The sequence below is a fragment of the Ornithorhynchus anatinus genome, chromosome 8 (assembly GCF_004115215.2).
Source record: "Ornithorhynchus anatinus isolate Pmale09 chromosome 8, mOrnAna1.pri.v4, whole genome shotgun sequence".
NCBI classification, from domain to species: Eukaryota; Metazoa; Chordata; class Mammalia; order Monotremata; family Ornithorhynchidae; genus Ornithorhynchus; species Ornithorhynchus anatinus.
Window position 1 is genome coordinate 17246792 of NC_041735.1, and position 20774 is coordinate 17267565.

At 41.9% G+C, this 20774-nt stretch overlaps 1 long non-coding RNA gene and 1 other non-coding gene across 6 annotated transcripts in view; both read left to right on the top strand.

The window, feature by feature from the left end:
• LOC103164817 overlaps nucleotides 1–20774 on the top strand; it is a 110628-nt gene that overhangs the window by 5017 nt on the left and 84837 nt on the right. The gene's annotated exons all lie outside the window — the stretch shown is intronic.
• On the top strand, nucleotides 14889–14948 carry MIR133A-2 (microRNA mir-133a-2). Its single transcript, NR_127382.1, has one exon. It is a non-coding gene; the product is annotated as a microRNA mir-133a-2 (primary transcript).

Here is a 20774-nt window from a genome sequence, read left to right on the forward strand (position 1 = left end):
ACTCTCTACAACAGTAGATACCCTTGGAGGAGCAGGAACTATGCTTTAGCAGAGATTAGTCAAAAGTGGAGAAAAGGTGTGAAAGTGAGTGTGTATGTGTGTGTGTGTGTGTGTGTGTGTGTGTGTAGGGATTCTGTGGGAGGAGGTTTGGAAAGGACCACATAAATTCCTCTGTTTTAACCTGAGCCTTAGCTGAATACGCATGGGATCTGAATTCTGAATCCGTGCTATTTTCCTCAGTGAACATATAAATGCGCATATTGAAACTACCTGCTTGAGGAACATACTTCTTTATATCCCCATATGAACCTGGCAAGCTATGGAATGTAAAGAAGTATGTATTTCAGGTGGGGATCTCTCTCACTGGAGCTTTGTGACCCATGTAGAGGGGAGAAAGGCAGATTTTTTTTTTTAATGCCTGACATGGCAGACTGACTAGGGAGTCAATTGATGATCTTGTTCCAGAGCCTGTATTGTTCTGTCACTTTGCCTGTGTCAGCAGGTGGAAATGCTCATCAGGACATTAAATATTCAATATGCTGACTGCGGCAGGGGCTTTGAAAGGCAATGCCAGGAGAAAGCTTGTTGTCCACTTCTGGTTTTTACAGGGGGTTTGGGCCAAGTGCTATGGCTTTTTTTTTTAGCCTAAAAGAGAATAAATGCTTTTAAAACTGGTTGATCTCTACATACAGAAGAAAGAGAGAACAAAAAAAGAAACATTAATGGACAGAAGGAAATAGAGACCTAGAAAGAGATGGAAGTGTAAAATGCTGCAGATTAAATAAGCAGTATTTGTAAAATCAAAAGCAATCCACATATTTACCCTTTTCCAATGATAGAGGTTGTCATATTTGAAATTTTAAAGAAAAGAAAGTCATTTTTCTTAATGCCACTCTAAATATTCACTAAAAGAAAGACATTTGAAACATTAGCACACCCTATGGCCCCATCTGCATGTTGATACTCCATCTAGGAGTAAATCACAGCCCATGATCAAATCACAGGACTAGCCCAGGCTATCAAACCACCTAATTTTTTTCAAAATTCAAACTGGTCCTACTAGTAAATTTGGGATTACTAAACTTGGCTTAGAAATCAAAAGCAAAGAAAGGAAAGGTGATCTAGTCTTTCCCTGGCACATTGGAAATCCCTATTTCCAAGGATCATGGAGAGAACTGTTTTAACAAAGTCAAATCCTTCTTAGCCCTAGCCCACTGATCTTGACTCTTAGTTTACCAAAACTAAGTCCAAATATACTTTTTCATTAGTGCTTTGAGCACCCTTTTTACTTGTAGGGAAAATGTAAAATCAAATATTCCCTGGGAGTATGTTTGGTCCCTCCATTACCAGTCGTGCTTAAACCCATTCAAAAATGCATTTTTTCCCCCTTTGGCTCCACAGTGATTGGTGTAACCATGATCCACAGTACAGGAAACAAGCAAAACTGAATCTGGATTGAACTTGAATCCTTTTCTTCACCCCATGCAATAGTGTGTGGCTGCCAGTCACTGCTCAAGCTTAGCGAGGGGCGTTCTAACGACAGGCCAAGGAGCTCCAAGAGAGGTGGAAGAGGAGATTGGAGGGATCTCTACTGAAAGGGTGGTCTTCAGAAGGAAATTCTAGAGAGAATGTGAGCTTCGTGGGTCTTGAACAACACCTGAATGTGGAGAAATCTTTTCATCCCCCAGCTCCTTGCCACCTGAGGTAGGATGATAGAACTCTTCAGAGATCCAAGGTTTTCTAGGCATGGATGAACTCTATCTAAGGCCATGGAGCTCTGCCACCCATTAACCCTGGGGTTTATTTATTTTTTACACAAAACGATCTTGGCTTTCTGAGAGAATCTTGGGAATGTTGGGCCTTAAGTTTGCAACAGATGCACAAACCTACACTAACCTGGGGTTTTTTCCAGCCCACTAGGAGATGTGAACTTTGACAGAAATGACAGCTCCTGTTCATGGAGAGGAGTGAGCAAAGGGTGAGGTAACCTTGACCCTACACTTGTTGAAAAGCATGCGGGGAGGCTCAGCTGTGCTGCCTCAGCTGCTGAGGACCAAACAGGCCTCATATCTACAAAGAACCCTCCGCTTATAGTGGCTGGGGAACATTCTAGATGGCTTTGCTATCTTAATGAAGATCTCATCTTCATGGCAGGAGGTGAAAGCAAACAGTGGGCAAACCTCCTTCCACCTCCAAGAGCAGGCCGACATATTTCAAATCTGCCCTCCCCCGCCCCCACCCCACCGCCCCTTAACGGAACTCTGGCCCGGGGACGGGAAGTAGCCGAGCCGTGGGAGGCCACAGAGATCCGCTCCCAACCACAGAAATGGAGCAGCCTCTTCCCTCGGATAAGTCCTTGTTTTACATTAAAGTTTTATTGCAGGATGTGGTGTTTAAATAAAAGCATTAGTGTTTTGAAATTGGGTTTGACTGAGCAGTAAAACTAGAGAGTTCACAAGGATAGTCTCAGCTTTTCCTTTGTTATAAATCACCACCGTTCTCTTGATCTACTGAATTAAAAATGAGACCCATTCTTACTCTTCTGGATATAAAACCAAATTTCCTTTTGTTAACGTTTTCTCCCCACTTTACATCACTGCAAACCCTTGGCTGCTCACTGCTGCTCTAACTGGGGAATTGAGTTTGATTTACAATAGGGCCCCGGAGCCCCAGTGTCATTTTTATCTGCATTTTTTCTCCCCTCATAATTGGCTAAAGACTCATGACCAAGTGGGCCAGTTAATAATCAGACGTCATGAAGACTGGGTCTATCCTTATGTACACATTTTGCCTACTGTAACTTTAAGCACCTTCTTTGTGCCATTATTCTAATAATTTGACAGACTCAAAGGACAAGGGGAGAGCCCTACCAGGGAGGAATGATTAGTCAGTTGCCCGGTCCACTCATTTAGAAGGCCCCAGGGCCCACCTGACTGAGCTCTCTTAGTGTCCCAAAGATCGCAGTGTGGTCCTTTGTTTCAGCGATAGTCTTCCTGTAGAAAGAGAGAGAGCAAGAAATTCCTAGGGACGAAATGCAAGTATTAGGCAGTAGGTTGACATTCAAGGCACAGTTAAAGTTCTAGCCCGGCGTACATAATAGATTTTCCTAATCTGAAAATCCTGACCCTCCCTTTTTGTGCTTCCCTTTGGAAATTGTTTCAAGTTATTTTCAGTTTGTCGCGGGGAGTCAAATGATCTGTACTAAGAACTAGATCAGTGTTTTTGCCATCAAGAGTTTAGAAACATTCATGGGTATTTTTCTAAGTATTCACATGATTCACATGGGACTGGTGGGGCTGTCAACCATTGGAGAGTTCAGGTTCTGAGGCAAACAGCAAAGTGAGCATGGATAAGTTCCAGTTGTGGAAACGGTAGCTTTGAGAATTGAAAAACTCATAAATCCAGTGGACCAAATTAGTTAAAATTTTTCTATTCTATGGCTCACAAAATCTAGTCATTCTTGAGATGAATTCTCTGCATGTGAGTGAAGCCGTTGCCATATCTGGAAGGGAGATTTTGTAGAAAATAAAAAGGAAAGAGAGAAAGAGGGCGCAGGAGCAATTGGTGGAAGTGAAATCTTTGCGATTATCTGGCTATTTGTTTATGTTGATGATGAGTTATTTTTTTATTTTTGCAGCCAGGTGGCCAAATGAATTCCAGCCCCTCCTACCTAAAGAAGGGGCTGTTTGCAATTCAAGTTTAATAGTGCATTCATCAAGAGCAATAAAGCATTTTATTGCACAAGTATTTCAAAGCGTGTGCTGGTCCTGGTAAAAGCATTAGTAAAGGGGTGCATCAGCAATCTCATTTAAAACTGTCGACCCAATGTGAAAAATGTTGCGTTGAAGAATAAACTGCTATTAAGCATGATTAGATTGACCTGCAGGACAGATATTTTAGCTGCTGCAGCACAAGTCGATCAAAGTGAGCATCGCTTGAATTGCAAATATTTTTTTTAAATGCCCTAAATTAAAAATGAAAGAGCCCGAGAATATTTAGGACCAAAGAGTGACTTTGGGGAAGAGGCTTATGCATTTCATTCACGAGGGTTGGCAAGTTGGAGGAAGGGGAAAAATGTATTAATTGCTGCCAATTTAGCATAAATTGAAAGAATGTTACTCAGACCAACCAATCAAAAAGAATTGTGCTGACTCAGGGTTTGGACTGTGCACGTCCGATTGCAGAAAAAGATCAGCACTGCACTGCAGTATCTCTCCCTGCCTTTGACACCAGTCTGGCTGGGCAGGGCTCCCCTTGTGTTTCCAAAGGCTGGTTTAGGCCCAGAGAAAGAGAAGGCCCCAAAAAGAGTGAAAAATCAGCAAGGAGCAATCGTCAGGTTGACCCAACCCTGCTGGGTGGCGTGCTTCCCCCGGCAGGCTAGCCCTTCTGTCACCGGCAGAGATGGGCTAGAGTGTTCCAACTGCCTCATCCCTAAAAGGTTGCACGGAGCCAGTGAACCAACAGGTATTGGGGAAACAGGAGGCATCATTGGCTGGGTGAACCAACTTGTTTGCGTGAAACTTCAGGTTGCCACTGGATTGATCCCCCTTCAGTCTCTTACTTGCATTTCTGCTGTCCCTGGGTTTCCTATCAGAGGAGCAAGCTAGATAGACCATTAAAATGAAAAAGAAGTGGAATTCTGCTCTGTTGCGTAGCGAGATTCCTATCGTTCCGCCTCGCAAAAACCCAGACACTCACCCTGCTCAGGTCAGTGTCCAGGTGGGTATGTTGACTAGACATTTGAGTGATAATCCAACCTGATTATCTTGCAGTGCTTGGCGTATAATAAGCTCTTAACAATACCATTTAAAAAAAATTAAAAAAAAACCACTTCCAGGGTCCAAAGTGACCTATTGCCATACACTGAATTGAGAAATTTGCGGTTTTGAGGCTATGCAGCTATTTCCCTATCGTGGGACACCCAGAGTCCCTTTATAATTTGTGATGCTTAAAGGTTGTGGATTTCTCTTTCCAGAAACTCGCCATGTAACTGTCAGGCTTAGATGGTTGAGGCTTAAGGGGTGAGGTTTGGGATGGAGCCTCGGAGAACCCGGGGATGGGGTGCTGGGGTCTGATTCCCAAGCAGGCCTGACCCAGCTAGGCATGTCTCCCAGCAGGTTAGCACTGCGGTGGAAAATAGTCTTCTGCTCCCTAGAATATTTCTGTGGTTCGATTTTGCCCTGGAGAGTTGAAGCAGGGTGGTGTTGCCCGGTGCGGGACTTGATTCTGCCCTGGACTGGCAAAGCGGGAGTGTGTGAGCTGTCACTAGACTCTTCCTGGCAGACAATCATTCAACAGAAGGATTACTGTTCTTGAAGGGCAAATGAGTTAGTAGTCTTGGGTCTTCTAAATAGGTTATTTAATGCAAGCGTGTGAATATCATCATCACCATCAATAATGAACAAATGGATAAGGTAGATTTGTCATGTTGGAATCCACCATATAGAGCTATCTGCACGATGGAAATAGGGGATGATTAAGTAAGAAAGTTGCTAAATTCCCTCTAGTCCTCCAGGAAAAGACTGATTTCTCGGCTCCCCTCTTCTTCGCAATACCGAAAGAGAGATTCGAGATCCAGAGGGGGAAAAACAGATACTGCAGCCTAGATCTTGCTTGTACTGAGTGCTAGTTGAAATAGGTGATTTGCTTTTTTGTTTGTTTTTGTTTGTTTGTTTTTATTCTGAAGACTTCCTCAACTGTGCAAACCCGAAGGGGCTTATAGCACACAATCCTCCCAGTCCAAGATAAGAAACGCTTTCCCCAGTGCTGAGAGCTGGGTCACTAGTCAAGTCAGTCCCTAAAGCCCACCGAACCTCTCCCATGCAGGGCATCTCTCTCTCCCTGGAATAGTTGTCACTCTCCCCAAGCCATATTTTATATGTGCGCTAAGGTGTGTATGTGACTGTGAAGCAATCGTCATGGTTGGAGAAATCAGGGATTTCCAAGAACATTCTCAATCGTCTGGAAAGGGCAACTTTGCAGGGAAGGCTATTGGCAAGTGGTCTTAATAAGCAAAATATTTTCAGATTGGGCATAGGAGGAAGGGCAGTTTTATGAAGCCAACTGATACAGGGAACAGATGCAGCTCATTTTCCACCTTCCTGCTCGGTGCTGGGTAGGCAAGTGGCTTGCTATGCCCAGATATGGCCAGCGTGTGAAAGTGTGCTGCTCTCTAAAAAAGCCTGGGGCAGCCGGATGAATTCAAGAGGCCTTGAGAACAGCTGATGTAAATAGTCTTCATTCTCAGCTGCCCTCCTAGTGAAACTGGACTCAGATGACATCTGGGCAGTGAAGTTGGATGAGCCTCCTCATGCTGACCAGATGCAGAAAGGGTGAACTGATCGGTTACCAAACAGTTGTAAGAACATGAGCCTTTCCTTCCCCACCCCTGCCTCCGAGACCTTACAGAGGAGTGAGGCCCGTCCAAGCAGGAATTCAAACACCTACCGGTTGCTCCCAGAGTTACTCCCAAGGAGAGAAGGGCCTGTTACTTGGCTTGTTGGCATCACTAATTCCATTTGGAGAGCCTGCTTGGGTCATCCTTCCATTATCTATATTACTATTATTATTAATAATCATTATTATATTTGCTACTCTAGCATGTGAGCCTCTCAGAGCAAAACTAGAACTTTAGATTCCAGCATGATAGTCTATTTGGAGAAAATTTGGGATTTATGGGGTATGTTGGAGAAGTTGTGGCTTCTAATTAAATTTCCTCATGGCCCTTGGTACCGTCAAAAATTATAAATTTGGAGGCTTTACCAAGATGAAGATTAATGTGAAAATCTATTGCATTATAAAAAAATGGATAAAAATATTGATTGCATATGTTGATTTTATTTATTTATATGGAGCAGCACTGAACTGAAACATGTGTCCCTGTGTAGGTGGCTCGAATATACTCACTTTGCTTGCAAAAAGACTGACAGATATTGCTTGTTAATCTATTTATGCAATCATTTCAGTGATGTAACCTCAAAGAACACAAATCTCTTTCTTGGGATTGATGAGATAGGGTGATGTGGAAAAGGAGGCATCCAATCAGCTCAAATTCTGATGAACAGCAACAGAATTAACTCAGTTGGACCACCCCAGATGACTTTAACAAGGCAGGAGTTGAAAAGAAAAGACAACGTACCCTTTAGATGTGAAATGCCATTTTGTTACCTAGGAATATGTTAGGCATTAATTTAAGCACAAAGTTCATCTCTTCCCTTTTTCCTCATTGGTGTGGACTTGGATGTATTTGAAAGTTGAACATCTTTCCTACCTTAAATGAAATTGGCTTTTACTATGGCTCTATCTTTAAGGTAATAAGACACAAAAATCTATCTTCGGCATTTTTGCAAAGAACAGCAAAGCTAGCCTCTGCTGCCTTTCCCCTTGTCCTCCACATTCATGTGGTCTATTTGAAACAGAATTTATTCGTAGGAAGGGCCCCATCAATTTGTTTTGCTCTTTTGTTGACAAGTTTATTAAAAACCTGGACAACTATGTATTAAACTTTTATCAGTGTTGAGAAATAATACATTCTTTGAATAGACAGAAAAGTTATGGATTGGGTCTTAGCATTCCTTTTTCAGAGTTCAGCTGAGTCAGCGTAACAAATAAAGCTACTGTGGGTATTTTTTGTTTTGTTTTTGTTCCTCGAGAGACCTTTTTTTGAACAACATAAGTAACTGGGACCAATAATACTGAAACATTTAGGGGGAATAAATGCAAACTCTCCCCTTTTAGAGGCTCTCTACTGCTCCAGAAGTCAGAAGTCATGATTTTTTGGTATTTATTTTAATAATTAACTAAAATTTGGAATTAAAAATTAATTTGACAGTGAATCCTGCTTTAATAGGTAGTGTTGCCGGAAAAAGAAAGGTTGGGTAATTTACGTTTAAATTTACAAAAGGGTTTAGGAGCAGAAATATCCAAATACAATTTTGGTATTTTAGACCCCAAATGGAATCATTGTATCGTAAATGTAGGATAGTGAAGCTTCATGGTAGACAGTGTAGGCTTTGGAGAATCTCTTCCACTACCATCCATTTAACCATTTTGCAATTGAGGTTCAGGGAGACTGAGCTTGTTCTTAAACTGGGACCATTTTCAGGCCTAATTTCAGCCCAACATGGTGGGAACAAAATTTGGATTTTACAGTCACAGTCTCTGGAATAATCCTGTAAAGAAAGCACAACTTCTAGATGGACATCAAAAAAGAAAAGAAGAGGGGGTTTCCTGATTCTGAAGGATGAGCCAATACATTGGCTTTTCCTTTTTAAAACCGACCATTCAGGCAATCAAGCCATCAGTGGTATTTATTGAGTGTTTAATTTCTGCAGAACACTGTACTGAACACTTGGGAGAGTACAATTCTATAGAGTAGGTAGATGGACACTAGCCTTGCCTACAAGGAGCAGATCTGGAGTCACGGATGTAGTCAACAGCGATCTTGAAGAAGTCAATCTCTAGTTTCCCAAGTCTGATCAGTGTCAAGAGAAAAAGGCCTCAAATGTCGATAAGCCTATAGGGAACTGAAGGTGCACAGTACATGCCATTTAATCTAGAACATTTGGTTTCATGTTAATGTATGTGGAGATATCTGTGTGTACTATGTTTAGCCTCCAGTGATAGACTTCAAATAGCTTATTCCTGATATGGTACATGGCAGGCTGATGTGTGACAGAATGTCTCACTGTGTGTAATAATATCTTGACTCCTTTTCTTTAATGTCATGGATCAAGATTTGCCTTTATTACAGCTCCATCTTTGGGCAGGGAAGAGTCATTTGGGTTCCCAGAGTTTCTGCACCAATAAAGGAGATGCCATCACAGTAAAAGGGTCTATCAAGGATTCAGAGCAGAATGTAGTGGTGGTAGTGTATGAAAAGACATGATTTCCAAAGAGAAGCAGACACTTATCAGTAAGTTTGCAGTTGGTCTTGCAAATGCACTTTGAACAGCTTAAAAAGAAAGTTGAAGAGCAGGTGAGGAAGGTGAAAATTAGCCAAGGCTTTTGAAGCAATAAAATGAAAGAGTGGGAGAGAAAGGTAATCAGGCCGAATGAAAATACACTTTAAGGGATCAAAATTAAAATTTTTCTTTTAAAAAATTAAGCTCAAACATCAAGTCCTTCACCTACTTCTAGCAATCAGTGATTTCATCTCAGTTTTTGGTTTCTAAATAGGTTCGCAGGAATAATCTGTGAAATCCAAAAGTGGGTTTTCAGTGAGATGGAGAATTAGATCTCTTTGCACACAATTGTGCACCAAAGCAATCTTTTAGGCTCTGGGCAACTTCATAATTATATAACAGTTAACACATTTGTGTATTAGATGGTTCATCATTCATGTTACGGATACATCAGACTGGGGAACTGCCAATACTGTGCTGTGCATAAAGTAAGCTGTGAGAATTCTGGGCAAATACATCTTACTCTGGGAGTTTATCTACATCACCATTTGCTCCAATTATAACTAATTGGACACATATTGCATTTTCATAGCATCTAATTTTCTATTGATTTTAACAGGACTGCTCGTGTTTTTGCGTATAAAGCAGTATCTAGTATCAGTTGTTTAAAAATGCTGAGTGTACCTCCCTTATATGGGATTATTCAGTCAGCAGATGTTTTAAAATCTATTTAATTGTTTGGTTCATAAAATGCACAAACTGTATTAGTGAACAGCTTCGTTCTGTTTTAGTACCTTAGTAAAAAAAAAAAGTATTGCATTTGTGAATTGGAAAAGATATGGCTACACAGGATACAAGGGTATCTCTGCAGTTCACATGAATGATTTTTAAGGATCTTTTCTTCTTGCCTGCTTTGACCACATTTACGGACTCTGGACATTTGAAAATTCCAGAGGAACCTGACAATGGCGGCAGGAATCCCGCTGCTAATCTCCTTTTATGCATTAATGAGAGACAAATTGGCTAATGAATAGGTAGTGGGTTTTGTTTGCTCTATTCTCTGTAGTGGATATTCAGACGAACTGTGTGGCTTCAATACCCTGTTTAAGTCAAGCCCATTGCCTTTTGCACTCAGCTAGCACTGAAAGGGGAAAGCGATATTTCTCAATGTAGTTTCAATGCCAAGGATTTCAAAGGTGGGAGCAATGTAAGTGATAAGATGGTGAAGAGAGGTGGCATTTCAGGGAAGTAATTTTAGCCGTGCAAAATGTCAAAAGTTCATGCCTTTGAATGCATCCCCCAAGGTGACAAAAATCCTTTCGTTCTCTGTCCTAATATTGTAACTCAGTGAGGGGTAGGGGTGGGGAGGGGAAACACTAGCAGGTGTGAAGGTTGGATTGGAGCAATGCCCCTGTGGTCATGGGGTAGTGGAGTATTGATTATCTGTTCAAAGGTTATCATAGGTCATCATGAGAATGGACAGATGAGAGGGACCTCAGGTTGACTTATGCTCTGGTGCCTGGTGCTGTAAATTGTGAGAGACTAGCTTGCTTCATGCCAGGATTAGCTCCAGACTGCTTATACTACATGACAAAAAGTAGGAGGAACAAACCCTCTAAATGCAAGATCACAAAACACCATGATGGGGATCACATAGCTAGGACAGCATCAATAACTTCTGTGAGCAAATTGCTTTAATCCCAAATAGGCTACAGAGTGACTGGAAAGAGACGTGAGGGATGGGGGCAAATCCAGGTAGCAAACAATGAAGCAGGAGGGAGGAGTTGATTAATAATCTCAAACTGTGGCGGAATCAAACAGAATGATAGAAAAGAAATCCCATGTGCTCCTAAATCCTCAGCATTCTGAGAATGTAGCTACACCAGTGCCTTCACAATCAAGAGTTTGCCAGTGGAATGGCCTAATTTATCTTTACTCAGTTAATGAGGAGGTGCCCAGTTCATAATTGAAATAAATGGTTGGCTCTCGGAACCAAAAGCCCATCATTTACGTTTTAGGTGTGCATTGCTAAATGGCAGAGAGAGAAAGAGAGAGAGAGGGGGAGAGAGAGAAAGACAGAGGGGATGTATCGGAGGGGAAGGATTGATTCAGATGTCCTCCCAGAGGCAGGCTCTGTCCATCTAGAGAGTCCAAATAGGTCTTCTGATGAGAAAATCAGGCAGCAGATAAGAGGTTTCACTGCATTATCAAAGGTCATTCCATTTTTGGGAAATTCCTTCAGATTTAGCAACATTTGGCTGGAAATCAAATAACACATTAACTTGAGGAGGAAAAAAGTTCTAAAGCTAATTACTAAGGGAATGTGCACTTCATTAAGATAAAGCTAGAGAAAATCAATGCAGGGTATTGTTGTTTTTTTCCTTTTGATTGGATTTTGGAATGACAAATTGTTAATGCATTAGATCTAAAAATGATTTCCTTATTCTGATGAAGACCAACAGCATTTCTCTTCTTATGGCCTTTTTAGTGGTCAGTGATAATGGCTCCAGGAGCTATCTGTTTCTCAAGGGGTTTCGAGACTCAGCAAGGTAACATGGAGTGAGTCTCTTCCATGCAGGATAGGCTTGGGCTGTGGTTCAATATAGGCTAATTCTCTTGCATGTCAAATCTTCTGCTTCATTAGGAATATTGACAATTTGTGATAAATTCTTGGGTTTGACTGTGCTGTCTATAGCATGTCTTCATTAGAATGTCCAGAGGAAGAGAGTAGGCTTCTGGGCATCCAGCTCCCTCCCCTCGCTTACTACACTGGCCCTGCAGCCATTTTCTCTAGAAATTAAAGCAAGGGAGTCCAGTTTCTTGTGCAACCTCACTGTTGAGTGTCTCTAGTTTACTTTATACAGGCAATCTCATCTCCATGAGCTGATACTGGGTAAATTTCTTTCTGGTTATCAGCTCTATTCCTTTAGGAGGAAGCAGAGGCACAGGAGGCCACATGACTTGGCCAAGGTCGTGGGTGGAATCTGGATTAGGTCTCTCTCTGTGTGCTCAGTTCAGTTTGTCTTCTGCCAACTCTGGCAGTTAAGAATTTATCTGCATCGCCGTTAGCACTCATATCCATATGTCTGCCTTATTCATTTTGGGGCTCTCTAATTATAAATATTTTTATATATATCTTCCCCATTAGAATGTAAGATCCTTGAGGGTGGGGAACATGTCACATTATTTTGTACTTCCCAAAGGCTTAATATAATGTACCACACCAAGTGGCCCCTCAATTAATCTGTTGCTGCTGCTGTTGCTGCTACACTTCCTCTTCTTCCTCGTCAGTTCTCCATTCCAAGTCACTATTCTCCTTTTCTTGTTCATTATTCAATCCAGAGAAGTATTCAGGGAATAACTTCAAGGGTGAAGAAAAAAGCCAGTAGAATTTTCTCTCTCCCTCATGCTAGAGAAGCCTTATTCTCCTATGTGCTACCTAGGGACTTCTGCCCACTATTTGCCCTGCCTACAATTGTCCATGACAGAAACAGTTGGGATAATCCTTTTCAGTATTGTTACTTTACCAGCGATGTGTGGGACAGTAGCAGCTGGCTCTTTGAGAGTTTCAGGGACATTTCCCTTGTCCCCATCATAAGTGCTCTGAATCACATCATATTCTCTGCAATATGAAATATGCAAATGACAGACATATACACAGTGTGTTTTGACTCGTTACCTTGTTAATGAGAAAGCGAAAGAGCAGAAAAGACTTGGAAGGAAACCCTTCATGAGGTCTCTTTTCTTTGCTGATGTGCTTATCGTCCGTGAGCCCCAAATATCCTCATCATCTTTATTTCCATTAGCACTTTTTGTGAAGTTTCAGGTATGGAGGGAATTGTGTCCTCACTGCTGCCAAAGCCTTTCTCCATCTAAACATCATTACTTTTGATGAATGGTGCAGTGGGTAGGAAAACTAATTTTCTAAAAAGGAAATGTCTTCCTCTAAACAAATGGAACCTTCCTCCCGACCCAAATCCACATTGATTTCAAATATGTTAACAAGACACTTCTGAAAGCCAAGTTTGGAATCTCCGGCACTTTTATCATCCTTGTCCTGCAACAAGAGCTGGATAATTAACCCTATTCCTCCTCTGTATTGTTCAGATCTGAGACCCTACTCCTTATACTCCCAGTTTGAAGCTACCAGGACACCTCTGATCCTGCTGACTGTGGGACTGATTGAAGTCGGGTGTGAATTAGGGGACACATACAGTAGTCCAGATTCCTATATCCCACAAGATTAAACACTTTGTCATCCCTGGAAGTGAAACTATTACCTGAGCCATGGCAGGACTCAGCAGTGCTGAGGATGGCCTGCAATCTCTCAAGTGACTATGCTGCTCTCTGGAGCAGAGGAGGCTCTAGGTACTATTCTCACACAGCTGTTTGTTAAAGAGCAGAAAGAGCTAATATTTCCAAAAAGGCTGATCTTGGCCCCAGGGCACTGCTCACAGGCTCCTCAAAAGTTGGTCTGACATTATTCAAGTAATTATTTTCATGCCTTAAAAATGGTCAGAAGGTTAGTCTGAGATGTTTCCAGAGCAGGCTTTTATGAGATCATGCCACCAATAGTGGCCCTTGACTGTTATTTGTTCAGCTCTCCTTCCAAAGCTGTTTGTTCTCTCACTTTAGAGCACAGGGACTCGGGAGCAATGGCTCTAGGTCACTATATCTGATTTACAGGATATGCTGGCAAAGAACAATCTGTTCTTGTATAGTCAATGTCCAGGTGGTGTTGATGTTATCTCTTAGGACCCTAGGTGGGATAAAGGAAAAGAGGTGATTCATACTTCATAGGATCTGAAGCAATCTTTGTCTTTTACTACCTGGAGTTTTTCTGTAACCAAGAGTCCCTCTCTGTGAGGGGAGGAAGAAGAAGAGAGGGTGGCCAGACACCTCTGCCTGTAGGTTTACAAGGGTCTGTTTCCCTACATTGGTCCCATCCTTTAAACTGTTAGCACTTTCGTTGCAGAGGTTGAAGAAGAAAATGGATTCTTGACAGTAGAGGGGAGATTCCTGGGTGGGGAAACAGAAATTTTGAATAAATGGAGGCTATTAGATTATTATTATTTTTTTGCTCCTTGGTAAAACTTCAAATCCAGAAACAATAGCAACTTAACAGATAACTCCCCCATTCCCTTTATCTCCTTATTCTATCTTTTGGGATCCTTTGCTTATGACAGGAGATCTCAAAACTCCATTTTTGATTGTTCTTAGCTCCTTGTGGCCAGGGCTTGTGTCTATCAACTCTGTTGTATCGAACTTTCCCAAGTGCTTAGCACAGTGCTCTGACACAGTAAACAATATATATGATTGATTGATATTGAGACTTCTCAGTGGAGAAGACTATTGTGGTAGCTAGTGAACGTTTGAGACAGCTGGCAACCTTTTAACCTGGGGAATTATTTAGAATACTGGCTGACCTCAACTCTGAATGAAAAACGCAGACAAGTCTTGTGAAAGTTTTGCTGGCTGTGACTGCACTGTGTCTACAAATATTGAGACACTAGAGTACGTTGACTGGTTTCAAAACATAAGATCTGGGAGTAGCCGGCAAAGACGTGCATGAAGGAATGTATAAGAGAACAGTTGAAAGAAAGAGGGGAAGTTAAAGTATTTAAATTAGTTCAGTCTTCTCATTTTCTCATGCAAAGCCATAACAGCATTGGCTGCTTGAAGATGAAGAAAAGAAATATCAAGCGTGAAGAGCTGTAACAACAGCCTGGGCTTGACTCCTCACAGCCTAGGAATGCTACTACTATTAAATCTTCTGCTAAATACTGCTTCCCTGCTCACAGACCTAATTACTAAGGAGCTTAAGTAAATCCCGATTACCTGAAAATGAAGCCATTCCAACTAGCACTACGACCTGAAACCTAGTAGGGTGGAGGGGAGGGGGCACCTCCCCCATCCCCACCGACGGCTCGGAGTCACTCTCCTTCCTTGCTCTCCAGGAATCCAGGAGGCCAAATGCTTTGCTAAAGCTGGTAAAATGGAACCAAATCAACTGTTCAATGGATTTGGTCCCCTTCAACCAGCTGTAGCTGCGCATTGATCGCACAGATGCAGCCTGCGAGGATAAAGTGCTCAAGACGGACCAGGACAGCCAAGGTGGGAGAAGATCATCAGCCCGTGGACACTGCCCAAAAGGAAATTTTGGTGACTGGAACCTGTAGTTCGGTCACCCAAACTCTAACCAGGTTGGCCAGAGCTTACACATTAGGGACTGTCAGTCAATGGCCTGTAAGCCATATCTGCCTTCCTTATCTCCTCTCCCCACATCTCCCTTTTCTCCTCCTCCAGCCTGAAGATGGATCATCTCAATCTTCCTTCTGTATTGATCTCTATTGTAATTCGGGACTGCATATTTTAACTATGAATGCCAATTCATTTTCTTATACTTTCAGGAGTGGTAAGTGAAGGCCCATCTTTAAGAAGGCCACTCGCAGCTGGGAATAATTAATGTCATCATATGAAATTAATTATCATAAAATAAACCTTTCTCTTGGATAAAATGTGGCAATCTCTGAAAATCTGATTTGGGGGCAGAGCTGAGTTTCAGTGTCTAGAAAGTAGTTCAAGGGCTTGAAAAAGGAGGGAAATCTCAGTCATATTCATCATTGCCTCAGTTCAGAGGAGGAAGGCAGGAATACAGGCTGTCCTGCAATAAGATCTTTCATTCTTTTTTTAAAATGACCTTTTGCTCTTTGGGACTTGGAACCAGGCAGAAAGCCCAATCTAGCTATAATGAGCATTGATGTTATGCTAATGACTTAAAGAAAAATCACTCAGTTCCTCATGTTATAATGATTGGTGGAAAAGTAAGCCAAGTGTCATCTTTTTCTAATTTTATAGCAAATCCATAGGTCTACCATAAGCTCCAACTGATACTAGTTTATTAGGCCTGGTGTATACAGAGGCCCTCTCCCACCTGATGCACATGTTCATCACTTACGGCACTTTCATTTGTAAAATGCGTTCTTTATAGTTACATATTTAAAGGGTCCCAGGGTGCCAGAAAGAATGACTGAACTGGAGTTGACTCTAATTCTCTTAGCCCCTGCAGCACCACACTTGCTTGCTGGGAAATGGCAAGTGCAAGTTTCTATTTGCAAACAAAAATAGATTAAATTGCTTTGTACGGTGAAGAAATATTTTTTAAAAATTCCTAAAAGAGAGACTATAGTAGCACAACACTAAACATCAATTAGTAAGGAGATTGAGAGGAGAAAGAGCCCTATCTCCTGGATTTGAAAATAGCCAGTGACACTGCCATTCACTGAAAATATACTCTTTTGTGAGCTTTGCTTGGCTAAAAGTCTTTACCATAATAATGAAAATAACCAAGAAATGTCCATTAAATTATTTGAAAATGCCCATGAAATTACTTGAAAAATGATTTGCTGCCCCACTCAATTTGGGGCAGCAAAAATCTTATTAATGCTTTCTGGTAATAAGCTAAGATTTATGAATAAACCTGTAGCAAGCAGCACTCTCCCCCAGGGTCAGAGTTGATTAAAACTAGTTAACCACCCAGGCTTAAAACAGTCCATCCAGCCTAAGGATGAAGCAGGATGCCAGAAATGAAGGGAGGTTTCGGCCTTCTCAGAGACCGAGCTAGGTTTGTTCAAAGCACAAACAGAAGAAAGATACTTTTCAATTATGGTAAACAGAGACAACACATTTCGGTACATCGAAAGCATGGACCATGAAAATGATTCAGAGAATGTTTTCTTCTGTAGGCTAGCAGGGAAGCACACGCAGATGCTGATACGCCAAGCAGACCGGAGCCTCTGAGAGAGTGGAACTGTACTGCCATAGGATCCGCTGATACAAACATTATCCCAGAGAGTGGCATTTGTTAAAAAACGAAGAGTAACAAGGCAAATTGAGGGATAGAAATCATTCGTTACCTATTTTCCAAAAGGCTGAACTGTTGCAATTCTGAGTTCCTAAGCAGCAAAGGAAAGAAAAGATTCAGAGGACAGATGCTTTCTATGCTTGGTCCACTGGGGTTAGGAAAATAATAGTAATAATTATGGTATTTGTTAAGCGCTTACTATGTGCCAGGCACTGGACTAAGCACTGGGGTGGATACAAGCAAATTGGGTAGGGCACAGTCCCTGTCCCTGTCACAGTCTCGGTCCCCATTTTACAAATGAGATAACTGAGGCACAGAGAGTAATAATAATAATGATAATAATTATGATATTTGTTAAGCACATACTATGTGCCAAGCACTATTCCACGGGCTGGGGTAGATATTCGGGTTGGACACAGTCCCTGTCCTACATAGGGCTCACAGTCTTAATCCCCATTTTATAGATGAAGGAACTGAGGCACAGAGAAGTGAAGTGACTTGAACAAGGTCACACAGCAGACAAGTGGTGGAGCTGGGATTAGAACCTTCTGACTCCCAGGCCCATGCTATATCCACTATACCATCCAACAAACACTATTCTTCCTTTGTCCTCTCTCTAATTCCCCGGAGGAACTTCCAATGTAAACAATCCCACTGTTAGAATTCTTTTTTTTGTCAGTGATAATTACGTTGCTAAAAAATGTCAAAGCAGGAAGGCCGGAGGCATCAAAATTTAAACAAAACACTGAATGCAAATGTATTTAAATGTTTTCTTCTTAAAAGTACAGTATTGAATAATACACATCTGGTGCGACTGTCTTTTGGATTTTATTGCTTTTTAGAAAAATAAGAATCCCTGGTTAGGTTTCCTGCAAAATACCCACCAACAACTGCCACAGAGCTCCATTACATTAATGTAGGAATAGCATTTTCCAGAAACCATTTCCAGCGGATGAGCTAACATATGTAACGGGATAAAGAATTGGAAAATAGAACCTATGAGGTATATGGTTAAAGTCTCTGGGATTATTTAGCCTGAAGAAGGGAAGGGAGAAGAGCAACTTAATTATCTTCACGTCTCTGAAATATTACTCTATGGAGGCTGGTGACCAGCCAGGCTAATTTTCTCTGAGTCCAAAACAAGAGGAAATGGGTTTAAACTTCAGCAGAGGTTAGGGGGAGGCCAGGGGGAAGGGGATGACGATTCGGGTGAGGAAGACTACCTAACCAGGGCTGGTCCTAGGCTTGGGATTTGCAGCTCAGGAAATTTGGCTGAAGCCTTTACTTTTGGGCTCAGGCCAGGTAGGGACGGAAGAGGTTGGCTCGTTTCTCCTTTTAATCTCCTCTTTCTAGGCTTCTGTTTCCGGCAGCTAATTTGTACCAACTGATTTTCCCCAACCAAATACTGCGACCGCTCAAGTGGGTTGCTGAGGACCCTCTGAAAGTGCAGGACTTGGGGTGATTGCCTGGGTTCCATTTACGCTAGGGAAGGTTCTGTGTCCAACAGCGAAAATTGTTAAACCCAATAATGACTGACCAAGGAAGGATGTGGAATCTCACTCCCTGGAGATCTTTTAAAACTGAGAGATTCTCATCTGTCTGAAACAGTTTAGATGAAGCCATCCTGGAGGGAAGGAACAGGCTAGACAACCTCTCAGGGCGAATTTACAGCCTTGGGGTTTTATAATATTTCTTTGGCTTAATGATAGAAAATGATCATTTTACATTCTCATTAGATTGCCGTTTGTCCTGTGGGGCTTAAAGCACTTCCCAGTACAGTATCTCCACTCCCTCTGCTTTCACACAGCTGCCCTGAAAAATCAGAAGGGAATCAAGAGATTTTGCTCAAGACCATTCCAACCCAGAGCATCCCTGAAGGGGAGGGAATTTGAGCCAGGGCTTTCTACTCTGACTGGGACTACTCTGGGCTCTGTTTGTCTGGATTCTGATTATCTACTGGGAAGACTATAGGATGCTTGTTACTGTGGCACTTTACCTGCCTGTTAAGCCTCCTTTCCTTTCCTGGTTATCTTTTGGTCCCAGATATGCTCCGTTCTCCCCTTTCTCAATTTTTTCTTTATCTTCATTGCTCCACTGGGTAACTACTATTATTATTACTAGCAACAATGCTAATAATAATAATGGTGTTTGCTAAGAGCTTACTATGTGCCAAGCATTTGTATAAAGTGCTGGGGATAGTCAGACTGGATAGAGTCCCTGTCCTACATGGGGCTCAGAGGCTAAGTAGGTGAGAAAACAGGTACTGAATCCCCATTTTACAGATAGGGAAGCTCAGGCACGAGAGGTTAAGTGACTTGCCTAAGGCCACAAAGCAGGCAAGTGTCATAGCTGGGATTTGAACCCGGATGCTCTGACACCTAGGTCCCTGCTCTATTAAGCTATACTGCTTCAAGCCCCAGCTTTAAACTCCACAGAGAGAATCTAGAATATTGCTATTTCTGGAATCTTACAGAAAGGCAGCAAGGCCAGGAATTGTCTGCTTTGATTTTGTAAACCGGCATTCACAGAGTTAACCATGATGAATTATTCATTCGTTCATTCATTCAAACATATTTACCGTATGAAAAGCACTGTATTAAGGCATTTGGGAGAGTACAGTATAACAATAAATTGACACATTCCCTGCCCACAGTGAGTTTACAGTCTAGAATTACAATTAAAAACCCAAGTTTCCAATCTCCATTTCAGTGGATTACAAACAAGGTGGAATCCTCAGTTGTCATTAAACAGCAGGTTTTAACCATTCAGATTCACAGCTGCCATTGGTCAAAAACGGAATCGGGGGCCGGAATCGGGGGCTTGGACCGGCGGCATATGAGATAAAAAATGAGATGTGAAGGGGACTACGGTTTAAGCACCTGAGTTGTTGGATCTCTGCCTGCATTTTTTTGCACTCTTGGCACCTTGGTTTACAGGGGGCTGCCATAAGCACCAACTGAGGTTAGGGGTTGTTGGCCTGCAGCAGCTTCTGCTATGTTGACACTCCTTACCTCATCCAGTCCCAGGAGAGGCAGATGTGGCATGAAGACAACTGCAGTTTTGCACTGCACAAGTTGTCCATCCCTCGGCCCTTCCAGTTGTACCCCTTCCCTTTGACCTGGAACTGCATCAGTTCTCATTTACCCACCATAATGATATGATACCCACTGGTTAATAATTCATAATAATGATGGAACTGGCTAAGCACTTTCTGGGTCCAAGCACCGTACTTAGCACTGGAGTAGATACCAGATAATCAGATTGGACACAGTCCCCGTCCCATGTGGGGCTCCTTGTCTAAATAGGAAGGAGTAGGATTTAATCCCCATTTAGTCATTGCACATCAGTTTCCATCATTCCCTTTGCAGAGTTTGCTGGCATGGTGGCAGGGGCCAGAATGGGGCACAGAGAGTTAAGTAGCTATGGGGACGTCCCAAGGGTACGAGGGGCCGGGCTCTTCCAGCCTTATAGAGTGATTTTTATTGAGTTACTCTCCCTTACCTCTAAATGCACTCCTGCGCTAGACATTACTCTTTCCTAGGTTTACATCTTCTCTCTATAAAGGTGGATTGCAAATTCCTGCTAACTGCCCTTCATAAAATTTTACATTTTAGATTAAGCTGAGAGGATTTCTGAATTGACCTGAATCCAGCATTCTTTCTGCTAAAAGAAAAAAAAAGTTGAACATTTCCCTCCCTGGGCACCACCGTTGCCGTTTTCTAAACCTTTTAAAATCCAATCAGTCTTTAAATTGATTAAATAAACTCTTATTCATCCCTAATCATATCCACAGACAATCAAAATCTCAGTTTTCTGGGATTCTTTGGTTGAATTCACAAACAAGACAATTTCCAGAATTCTCACACATACAATGCTCATTCTCTGCATGCACATTTTGTACATCAGTGAACACTTAGGAAAAACTCCATTTTCATTTGACATAACATTATATAATAATAATGGTATATGTTAAGCGCTTACACTTAGGCTAAGCACTTTTCTAAGCC